The sequence below is a fragment of the Hyperolius riggenbachi genome, chromosome 4 (assembly GCF_040937935.1).
Source record: "Hyperolius riggenbachi isolate aHypRig1 chromosome 4, aHypRig1.pri, whole genome shotgun sequence".
NCBI classification, from domain to species: Eukaryota; Metazoa; Chordata; class Amphibia; order Anura; family Hyperoliidae; genus Hyperolius; species Hyperolius riggenbachi.
Window position 1 is genome coordinate 502,336,036 of NC_090649.1, and position 10,884 is coordinate 502,346,919.

General features: G+C 52.3%; 1 protein-coding gene across 1 annotated transcript in view; it reads left to right on the forward strand.

Moving 5' to 3' along the window:
* Window positions 1-7,007: 7,007 nt before the first annotated feature.
* CIMIP6 (ciliary microtubule inner protein 6) overlaps window positions 7,008-10,884 on the forward strand; it is a 94,821-nt gene continuing 90,944 nt past the window's right edge. The window contains exon 1 of the mRNA XM_068233126.1: window positions 7,008-7,059. The gene's annotated coding sequence lies outside the window, so the exon portion shown is untranslated. The remainder of the gene's footprint in view (window positions 7,060-10,884) is intronic.

Here is a 10,884-nt window from a genome sequence, read left to right on the forward strand (position 1 = left end):
AAGCCACGCCCCTCCTCTCCACCTCTGACCCTCCAGCAGCAAAGCCACGCCCCTTCTTTCCACCTCTGGCTCTCCAGCAGCAAAGCCACGCCCCTCCTCTCCACCTCTGATTTTTGAGCAGCAAGGCTACACCCCTTCTTTGACTATCCAGCAGTGAAGCCACGCCCCTCCTCTCCAGCAGCCTCGCGTTACACAGCCAGGCAGTGCTCTGCACGCTGTACGAGGAGTGGGGGAGAGCCGCGCATGCGCCGGGCCTGGTTGCCCCGGTAACAGCAGAGTAACATTGTATCCGCAGGACGCCGCTGTGATTTCCCGGGAGCCGAGCTGCGCTACAATGTATCAGTCCCTGGAGATCAGCCTGGCCCGGAAGAAGCGGGTGCCGGGGCGCTTCCTGTGAGTCCTGCCCAGACTATAACTAGTATATACTGTGTAACTAGGGGATAACTGTGCTACCTATAACCATAACTAGTACACCTACCAGGGACTGGGCTACCTATAACCATAACTAGTACACCCACCAGGGATTGGGCTACCTATAACCATAACTAGTACACCCACCAGGGACTGGGCTACCTATAACCATAACTAGTACACCCACCAGGGACTGGGCTACCTATAACCATAACTAGTACACCCACCAGGGACTGGGCTAACTATAACCATAACTAGTACACCCACCAGGGACTGTGCTAACTATAACCATAACTAGTACACCCACCAGAGCTGTCTGTACCAATCCCTGGAGATCAGCCTGGCCTGGAAGAAGCGGGTGACGGGGCGCTTCCTGTGAGTCATGATGCCCAGACTATAACTAGTATATACTGTGTAACTAGGGGATAACTGTGCTAACTATAACCATAACTAGTACACCCACCAGGGACTGGGCTACCTATAACCATAACTAGTATACCCACCAGGGACTGGGCTGTCTGTACCCATCCCTGGAGATCAGCCTGGCCCGGAAGAAGCGGGTGCCGGGGCGCTTCCTGTGAGTCATGCCCAGACTATAACTAGTATATACTGTGTAACTAGGGGATAACTGTGCTAACTATAACCATAACTAGTACACCCAACAGGGACTGGGCTACCTATAACCATAACTAGTACACCCACCAGGGACTGGGCTACCTATAACCATAACTAGTACACCCACCAGGGATTGGGCTACCTATAACCATAACTAGTACACCCACCAGGGACTGTGCTAACTATAACCATAACTAGTACACCCACCAGGGACTGTGCTAACTATAACCATAACTAGTACACCCACCAGAGCTGTCTGTACCAATCCCTGGAGATCAGCCTGGCCTGGAAGAAGCGGGTGACGGGGCGCTTCCTGTGAGTCATGATGCCCAGACTATAACTAGTATATACTGTGTAACTAGGGGATAACTGTGCTAACTATAACCATAACTAGTACACCCACCAGGGACTGGGCTACCTATAACCATAACTAGTATACCCACCAGGGACTGGGCTGTCTGTACCCATCCCTGGAGATCAGCCTGGCCCGGAAGAAGCGGGTGCCGGGGCGCTTCCTGTGAGTCATGCCCAGACTATAACTAGTATATACTGTGTAACTAGGGGATAACTGTGCTAACTATAACCATAACTAGTACACCCAACAGGGACTGGGCTACCTATAACCATAACTAGTACACCCACCAGGGATTGGGCTACCTATAACCATAACTAGTACACCCACCAGGGACTGGGCTACCTATAACCATAACTAGTACACCCACCAGGGACTGGGCTACCTATAACCATAACTAGTACACCCACCAGGGACTGGGCTACCTATAACCATAACTAGTACACCCACCAGGGACTAAGCTAACTATAACCATAACTAGTACACCCACCAGGGACTGGGCTAGTACACCCACCAGGGACTGGGCTACCTATAACCATAACTAGTACACCCACCAGGGACTGGGCTACCTATAACCATAACTAGTACACCCACCAGGGACTGGGCTAACTATAACCATAACTAGTATACCCACCAGGGACTGGGCTGTCTGTACCCAACCCTGGAGATCAGCCTGGCCCGGAAGAAGCGGGTGCCGGGGCGCTTCCTGTGAGTCCTGCCCATACTATAACTAGAGTATACTGTGTAACTAGGGGATAACTGTGCTAACTATAGCCATAACTAGTACACCCACCAGGGACTGGGCTACCTATAACCATAACTAGTACACCCACCAGGGATTGGGCTACCTATAACCATAACTAGTACACCCACCAGGGACTGTGCTAACTATAACCATAACTAGTACACCCACCAGGGACTGAGCTACCTATAACCATAACTAGTACACCCACCAGGGCTGTCTGTACCAATCCCTGGAGATCAGCCTGGCCTGGAAGAAGCGGGTGCCGGGGCGCTTCCTGTGAGTCCTGCCCAGACTATAACTAGTATATACTGTGTAACTAGGGGATAACTGTGCTAACTATAACCATAACTAGTACACCCACCAGGGACTGGGCTACCTATAACCATAACTAGTACACCCACCAGGGATTGGGCTACCTATAACCATAACTAGTATACCCACCAGGGACTGGGCTACCTATAACCATAACTAGTACACCCACCAGGGACTGGGCTACCTATAACCATAACTAGTACACCCACCAGGGACTGGGCTACCTATAACCATAACTAGTACACCCACCAGGGACTGTGCTAACTATAACCATAACTAGTACACCCACCAGGGACTGTGCTAACTATAACCATAACTAGTACACCCACCAGAGCTGTCTGTACCAATCCCTGGAGATCAGCCTGGCCTGGAAGAAGCGGGTGACGGGGCGCTTCCTGTGAGTCATGATGCCCAGACTATAACTAGTATATACTGTGTAACTAGGGGATAACTGTGCTAACTATAACCATAACTAGTACACCCACCAGGGACTGGGCTACCTATAACCATAACTAGTACACCCACCAGGGACTGGGCTACCTATAACCATAACTAGTACACCCACCAGGGATTGAGCTACCTATAACCATAACTAGTACACCCACCAGGGACTGTGCTAACTATAACCATAACTAGTACACCCACCAGGGACTGTGCTAACTATAACCATAACTAGTACACCCACCAGGGCTGTCTGTACCAATCCCTGGAGATCAGCCTGGCCTGGAAGAAGCGGGTGACGGGGCGCTTCCTGTGAGTCATGATGCCCAGACTATAACTAGTATATACTGTGTAACTAGGGGATAACTGTGCTAACTATAACCATAACTAGTACACCCACCAGGGACTGGGCTACCTATAACCATAACTAGTATACCCACCAGGGACTGGGCTGTCTGTACCCATCCCTGGAGATCAGCCTGGCCCGGAAGAAGCGGGTGCCGGGGCGCTTCCTGTGAGTCATGCCCAGACTATAACTAGTATATACTGTGTAACTAGGGGATAACTGTGCTAACTATAACCATAACTAGTACACCCACCAGGGACTGGGCTACCTATAACCATAACTAGTACACCCACCAGGGACTGGGCTACCTATAACCATAACTAGTACACCCACCAGGGACTGGGCTACCTATAACCATAACTAGTACACCCACCAGGGACTGGGCTACCTATAACCATAACTAGTACACCCACCAGGGACTGGGCTACCTATAACCATAACTAGTACACCCACCAGGGACTGGGCTACCTATAACCATAACTAGTACACCCACCAGGGACTGGGCTAACTATAACCATAACTAGTATACCCACCAGGGACTGGGCTGTCTGTACCCAACCCTGGAGATCAGCCTGGCCCGGAAGAAGCGGGTGCCGGGGCGCTTCCTGTGAGTCCTGCCCAGACTATAACTAGAGTGTACTGTGTAACTAGGGGATAACTGTGCTAACTATAACCATAACTAGTACACTTACCAGGGACTGGGCTACCTATAACCATAAATAGTACACCCACCAGGGATTGGGCTACCTATAACCATAACTAGTACACCCACCAGGGACTGTGCTAACTATAACCATAACTAGTACACCCACCAGGGACTGAGCTACCTATAACCATAACTAGTACACCCACCAGGGCTGTCTGTACCAATCCCTGGAGATCAGCCTGGCCTGGAAGAAGCGGGTGCCGGGGCGCTTCCTGTGAGTCCTGCCCAGACTATAACTAGTATATACTGTGTAACTAGGGGATAACTGTGCTAACTATAACCATAACTAGTACACCCACCAGGGACTGGGCTACCTATAACCATAACTAGTACACCCACCAGGGATTGGGCTACCTATAACCATAACTAGTACACCCACCAGGGACTGGGCTACCTATAACCATAACTAGTACACCCACCAGGGACTGGGCTACCTATAACCATAACTAGTACACCCACCAGGGACTGTGCTAACTATAACCATAACTAGTACACCCACCAGGGACTGTGCTAACTATAACCATAACTAGTACACCCACCAGAGCTGTCTGTACCAATCCCTGGAGATCAGCCTGGCCTGGAAGAAGCGGGTGACGGGGCGCTTCCTGTGAGTCATGATGCCCAGACTATAACTAGTATATACTGTGTAACTAGGGGATAACTGTGCTAACTATAACCATAACTAGTACACCCACCAGGGACTGGGCTACCTATAACCATAACTAGTACACCCACCAGGGACTGGGCTACCTATAACCATAACTAGTACACCCACCAGGGATTGGGCTACCTATAACCATAACTAGTACACCCACCAGGGACTGGGCTACCTATAACCATAACTAGTACACCCACCAGGGACTGGGCTACCTATAACCATAACTAGTACACCCACCAGGGATTGGGCTACCTATAACCATAACTAGTACACCCACCAGGGACTGTGCTAACTATAACCATAACTAGTACACCCACCAGGGACTGTGCTAACTATAACCATAACTAGTACACCCACCAGGGCTGTCTGTACCAATCCCTGGAGATCAGCCTGGCCTGGAAGAAGCGGGTGACGGGGCGCTTCCTGTGAGTCATGATGCCCAGACTATAACTAGTATATACTGTGTAACTAGGGGATAACTGTGCTAACTATAACCATAACTAGTACACCCACCAGGGACTGGGCTACCTATAACCATAACTAGTATACCCACCAGGGACTGGGCTGTCTGTACCCATCCCTGGAGATCAGCCTGGCCCGGAAGAAGCGGGTGCCGGGGCGCTTCCTGTGAGTCATGCCCAGACTATAACTAGTATATACTGTGTAACTAGGGGATAACTGTGCTAACTATAACCATAACTAGTACACCCACCAGGGACTGGGCTACCTATAACCATAACTAGTACACCCACCAGGGATTGGGCTACCTATAACCATAACTAGTACACCCACCAGGGACTGGGCTACCTATAACCATAACTAGTACACCCACCAGGGACTGGGCTACCTATAACCATAACTAGTACACCCACCAGGGACTGGGCTACCTATAACCATAACTAGTACACCCACCAGGGACTGGGCTACCTATAACCATAACTAGTACACCCACCAGGGACTGGGCTACCTATAACCATAACTAGTACACCCACCAGGGACTGGGCTAACTATAACCATAACTAGTATACCCACCAGGGACTGGGCTGTCTGTACCCAACCCTGGAGATCAGCCTGGCCCGGAAGAAGCGGGTGCCGGGGCGCTTCCTGTGAGTCCTGCCCAGACTATAACTAGAGTGTACTGTGTAACTAGGGGATAACTGTGCTAACTATAACCATAACTAGTACACTTACCAGGGACTGGGCTACCTATAACCATAACTAGTACACCCACCAGGGATTGGGCTACCTATAACCATAACTAGTACACCCACCAGGGACTGAGCTACCTATAACCATAACTAGTACACCCACCAGGGCTGTCTGTACCAATCCCTGGAGATCAGCCTGGCCTGGAAGAAGCGGGTGCTGGGGCGCTTCCTGTGAGTCCTGCCCAGACTATAACTAGAGTATACTGTGTAACTAGGGGAACTGTGCTAACTATAACCATAACTAGTACACCTAGCAGGGACTGGGCTACCTATAACCATAACTAGTACACCCACCAGGGACTTGGCTACCTATAACCATAACTAGTACACCCACCAGGGACTGGGCTACCTATAACCATAACTAGTACACCCACCAGGGACTGGGCTAACTATAACCATAACTAGTGCACCCACCAGGGACTGGGCTACCTATAACCATAACTAGTACACCCACCAGGGACTGGGCTACCTATAACCATAACTAGTACACCCACCAGGGACTGGGCTACCTATAACCATAACTAGTACACCCACCAGGGACTGGGCTACCTATAACCATAACTAGTACACCCACCAGGGACTGGGCTACCTATAACCATAACCAGTACACCCACCAGGGCTGTCTGTACCAATCCCTGGAGATCAGCCTGGCCCAGAAGAAGCGGGTGCCGGGGCGCTTCCTGTGAGTCCTGCCCAGACTATAACTAGAGTATACTGTGTAACTAGGGGATAACTGTGCTAACTATAACTAGTGCACCCACCAGGGACTGGGCTACCTATAACCATAACTAGTACACCCACCAGGGACTGGGCTACCTATAACCATAACTAGTACACCCACCAGGGACTGGGCTACCTATAACCATAACTAGTACACCTACCAGGGACTGGGCTACCTATAACCATAACTAGTACACCCACCAGGGACTGAGCTACCTATAACTATAACTAGTACACCCACCAGAGCTGTCTGTACCAATCCCTGGAGATCAGCCTGGCCTGGAAGAAGCGGGTGACGGGGCGCTTCCTGTGAGTCATGATGCCCAGACTATAACTAGTATATACTGTGTAACTAGGGGATAACTGTGCTAACTATAACCATAACTAGTACACCCACCAGGGACTGGGCTACCTATAACCATAACTAGTACACCCACCAGGGACTGGGCTACCAATAACCATAACTAGTACACCCACCAGGGCTGTCTGTACCAATCCCTGGAGATCAGCCTGGCCCGGAAGAAGCGGGTGCCGGGGCGCTTCCTGTGAGTCCTGCCCAGACTATAACTAGAGTATACTGTGTAACTAGGGCAACTGTGCTAACTATAACTATAACTAGTGAACCCATCAGGGAGGCAGTGCTGGTTGTGCTGCAGGGGAGGGGGGCACAGCCAGACCACAGTGTCACCACATGAATAACTCAAGACACTAATCTACAGAACACAAATAGCAGACAGGTTCTCTTTATTTTTCCAGATGAAGCAGGCACACCATCCGACATCAAGTTTCGGGGTGCTTGGTGAAGTGGTATAGGCAGTACCACACCTCAAGTCCACAGATCTCACACCTCAAATTAAAGCACACCGTTTATTGTGCCAGTTTCCACAGTATTCCAACAATTGTTTTGGGGGTCACGCAGGGTCCCCCTCTATCAAGGAATGTAGTTACCACAGGCCTTGATAAAGGGGGACCCTGCGTGGCCACATGCCTTGATAAAGGGGGACCCTGCGTGGCCCCCGAAACAATTGTTGGAAAATTGTGGAAACAATAAACGGTGTGCTTTAATTTGAGGTGTGCTGGTGAGATCTGAGGTCCGCTTTATTGCCCATTATCAGGCCCGGATTTACATCACAGCAGCCTATAGGCACAGATGTCCTGGCACCCTAGACTCCGCCCTCCATGCATGCAGGCCCAGACTTACATCACAGGAGCCTATAGGCACAGATGTCCTGGCACCCTAGACTCCGCCCTCCATGCATGCAGGCCCGGATTTACATCACAGGAGCCTATAGGCACAGATGTCCTGGCACCCTAGACTCCGCCCTCCATGCATGCAGGCCCAGACTTACATCACAGGAGCCTATAGGCACAGATGTCCTGGCACCCTAGACTCCGCCCTCCATGCATGCAGGCCCAGACTTACATCACAGGAGCCTATAGGCACAGATGTCCTGGCACCCTAGACTCCGCCCTCCATGCATGCAGGCCCGGATTTACATCACAGGAGCCTATAGGCACAGATGTCCTGGCACCCTAGACTCCGCCCTCCATGCATGCAGGCCCAGACTTACATCACAGGAGCCTATAGGCACAGATGTCCTGGCACCCTAGACTCCGCCCTCCATGCATGCAGGCCCGGATTTACATCACAGGAGCCTATAGGCACAGATGTCCTGGCACCCTAGACTCCGCCCTCCATGCATGCAGGCCCGGATTTACATCACAGGAGCCTATAGGCACAGATGTCCTGGCACCCTAGACTCCGCCCTCCATGCATGCAGGCCTGGATTTACATCACAGGAGCCTATAGGCACAGATGTCCTGGCACCCTAGACTCCGCCCTCCATGCATGCAGGCCCGGATTTACATCACAGGAGTCTATAGGCACAGATGTCCTGGTACCCTAGACTCCGCCCTCCATGCATGCAGGCCCGGATTTACATCACAGGAGCCTATAGGCACAGATGTCCTGGCACCCTAGACTCCGCCCTCCATGCATGCAGGCCCGGATTTACATCACAGGAGTCTATAGGCACAGATGTCCTGGCACCCTAGACTCCGCCCTCCATGCATGCAGGCCCGGATTTACATCACAGGAGCCTATAGGCACAGATGTCCTGGCACCTTAGACTCCGCCCTTCATGCATGCAGGCCCAGATTTACATCTCAGGAGCCTATAGGCACAGATGTCCTGGTACCCTAGACTCCGCCCTCCATGCATGCAGGCCCGGATTTACATCACAGGAACCTATAGGCACAGATGTCCTGGTACCCTAGACTCCACCCTCCATGCATGCAGGCCCGGATTTACATCACAGGAGCCTATAGGCACAGATGTCCTGGCACCCTAGACTCCGCCCTCCATGCATGCAGGCCTGGATTTACATCACAGGAGCCTATAGGCACAGATGTCCTGGCACCCTAGACTCCGCCCTCCATGCATGCAGGCCTGGATTTACATCACAGGAGCCTATAGGCACAGATGTCCTGGCACCCTAGACTCCGCCCTCCATGCATGCAGGCCCAGATTTACATCTCAGGAGCCTATAGGCACAGATGTCCTGGTACCCTAGACTCCGCCCTCCATGCATGCAGGCCCGGATTTACATCACAGGAGCCTATAGGCACAGATGTCCTGGCACCCTAGACTCCGCCCTCCATGCATGCAGGCCCGGATTTACATCACAGGAGCCTATAGGCACAGATGTCCTGGCACCCTAGACTCCGCCCTCCATGCATGCAGGCCTGGATTTACATCACAGGAGCCTATAGGCACAGATGTCCTGGCACCCTAGACTCCGCCCTCCATGCATGCAGGCCCGGATTTACATCACAGGAGCCTATAGGCACAGATGTCCTGGCACCCTAGACTCCGCCCTCCATGCATGCAGGCCTGGATTTACATCACAGGAGCCTATAGGCACAGATGTCCTGGCACCCTAGACTCCGCCCTCCATGCATGGAGGCCCAGACTTACATCACAGGAGCCTATAGGCACAGATGTCGTGGCACCCTAGACTCCGCCCTCCATGCATGCAGGCCCGGATTTACATCACAGGAGCCTATAGGCACAGATGTCCTGGCACCCTAGACTCCGCCCTCCATGCATGCCAGCCCGGATTTACATCACAGGAGCCTATAGGCACAGATGTCCTGGCACCCTAGACTCCGCCCTCCATGCATGCAGGCCCGGATTTACATCACAGGAGCCTATAGGCACAGATGTCCTGGCACCCTAGACTCCGCCCTCCATGCATGCAGGCCCGGATTTACATCACAGGAGCCTATAGGCACAGATGTCCTGGCACCCCTAGACTCCGCCCTCCATGCATGCAGGCCTGGATTTACCTCACAGGAGCCTATAGGAACAGATGTCCTGGCACCCTAGACTCCGCCCTCCATGCATGCAGGCCCGGATTTACATCACAGGAGCCTATAGGCACAGATGTCCTGGCACCCTAGACTCCGCCCTCCATGCATGCAGGCCTGGATTTAAGTCACAGGAGCCTATAGGCACAGATGTCCTGGCACCCTAGACTCCGCCCTCCATGCATGCAGGCCCGGATTTACATCACAGGAGCCTATAGGCACAGATGTCCTGGCACCCTAGACTCCGCCCTCCATGCATGCAGGCCCGGATTTACATCACAGGAGCCTATAGGCACAGATGTCCTGGCACCTTAGACTCCGCCCTTCATGCATGCAGGCCCGGATTTACATCACAGGAGCCTATAGGCACAGATGTCCTGGCACCCTAGACTCCGCCCTTCATGCATGCAGGCCTGGACTTACATCACAGGAGCCTATAGGCACAGATGTCCTGGCACCCTAGACTCCGCCCTTCATGCATGCAGGCCTGAATTTACATCACAGGAGCCTATAGACACAGATGTCCTGGCACCCTAGACTCCGCCCTCCATGCATGCAGGCCCAAATTTACCTCACAAGAGCCTACAGGCAGAGATGTCCTGGCACCCTAGACTCCGCCCTCCATGCATGCAGGCCCGGATTTACATCACAGGAGCCTATAGGCACAGATGTCCTGGCACCTTAGACTCCGCCCTTCATGCATGCAGGCCCAGATTTACATCTCAGGAGCCTATAGGCACAGATGTCCTGGCACCCTAGACTCCACCCTCCATGCATGCAGGCCTGGATTTACGTCACAGGAGCCTATAGGCACAGATGTCCTGGCACCCTAGACTCCGCCCTCCATGAACCTACAAACACCCGCTGAACCGCACTGCAAGTGTGCTGGCTGCCCCAACTGTCACTTCTCCCTTACTTCCCTTGCCTGTCATAGGTAGCTACAGGTGCCCCTTACTATTAGGTAGCCAGAAGTACCCTCAGTATTACGGGATTTCCGAGAG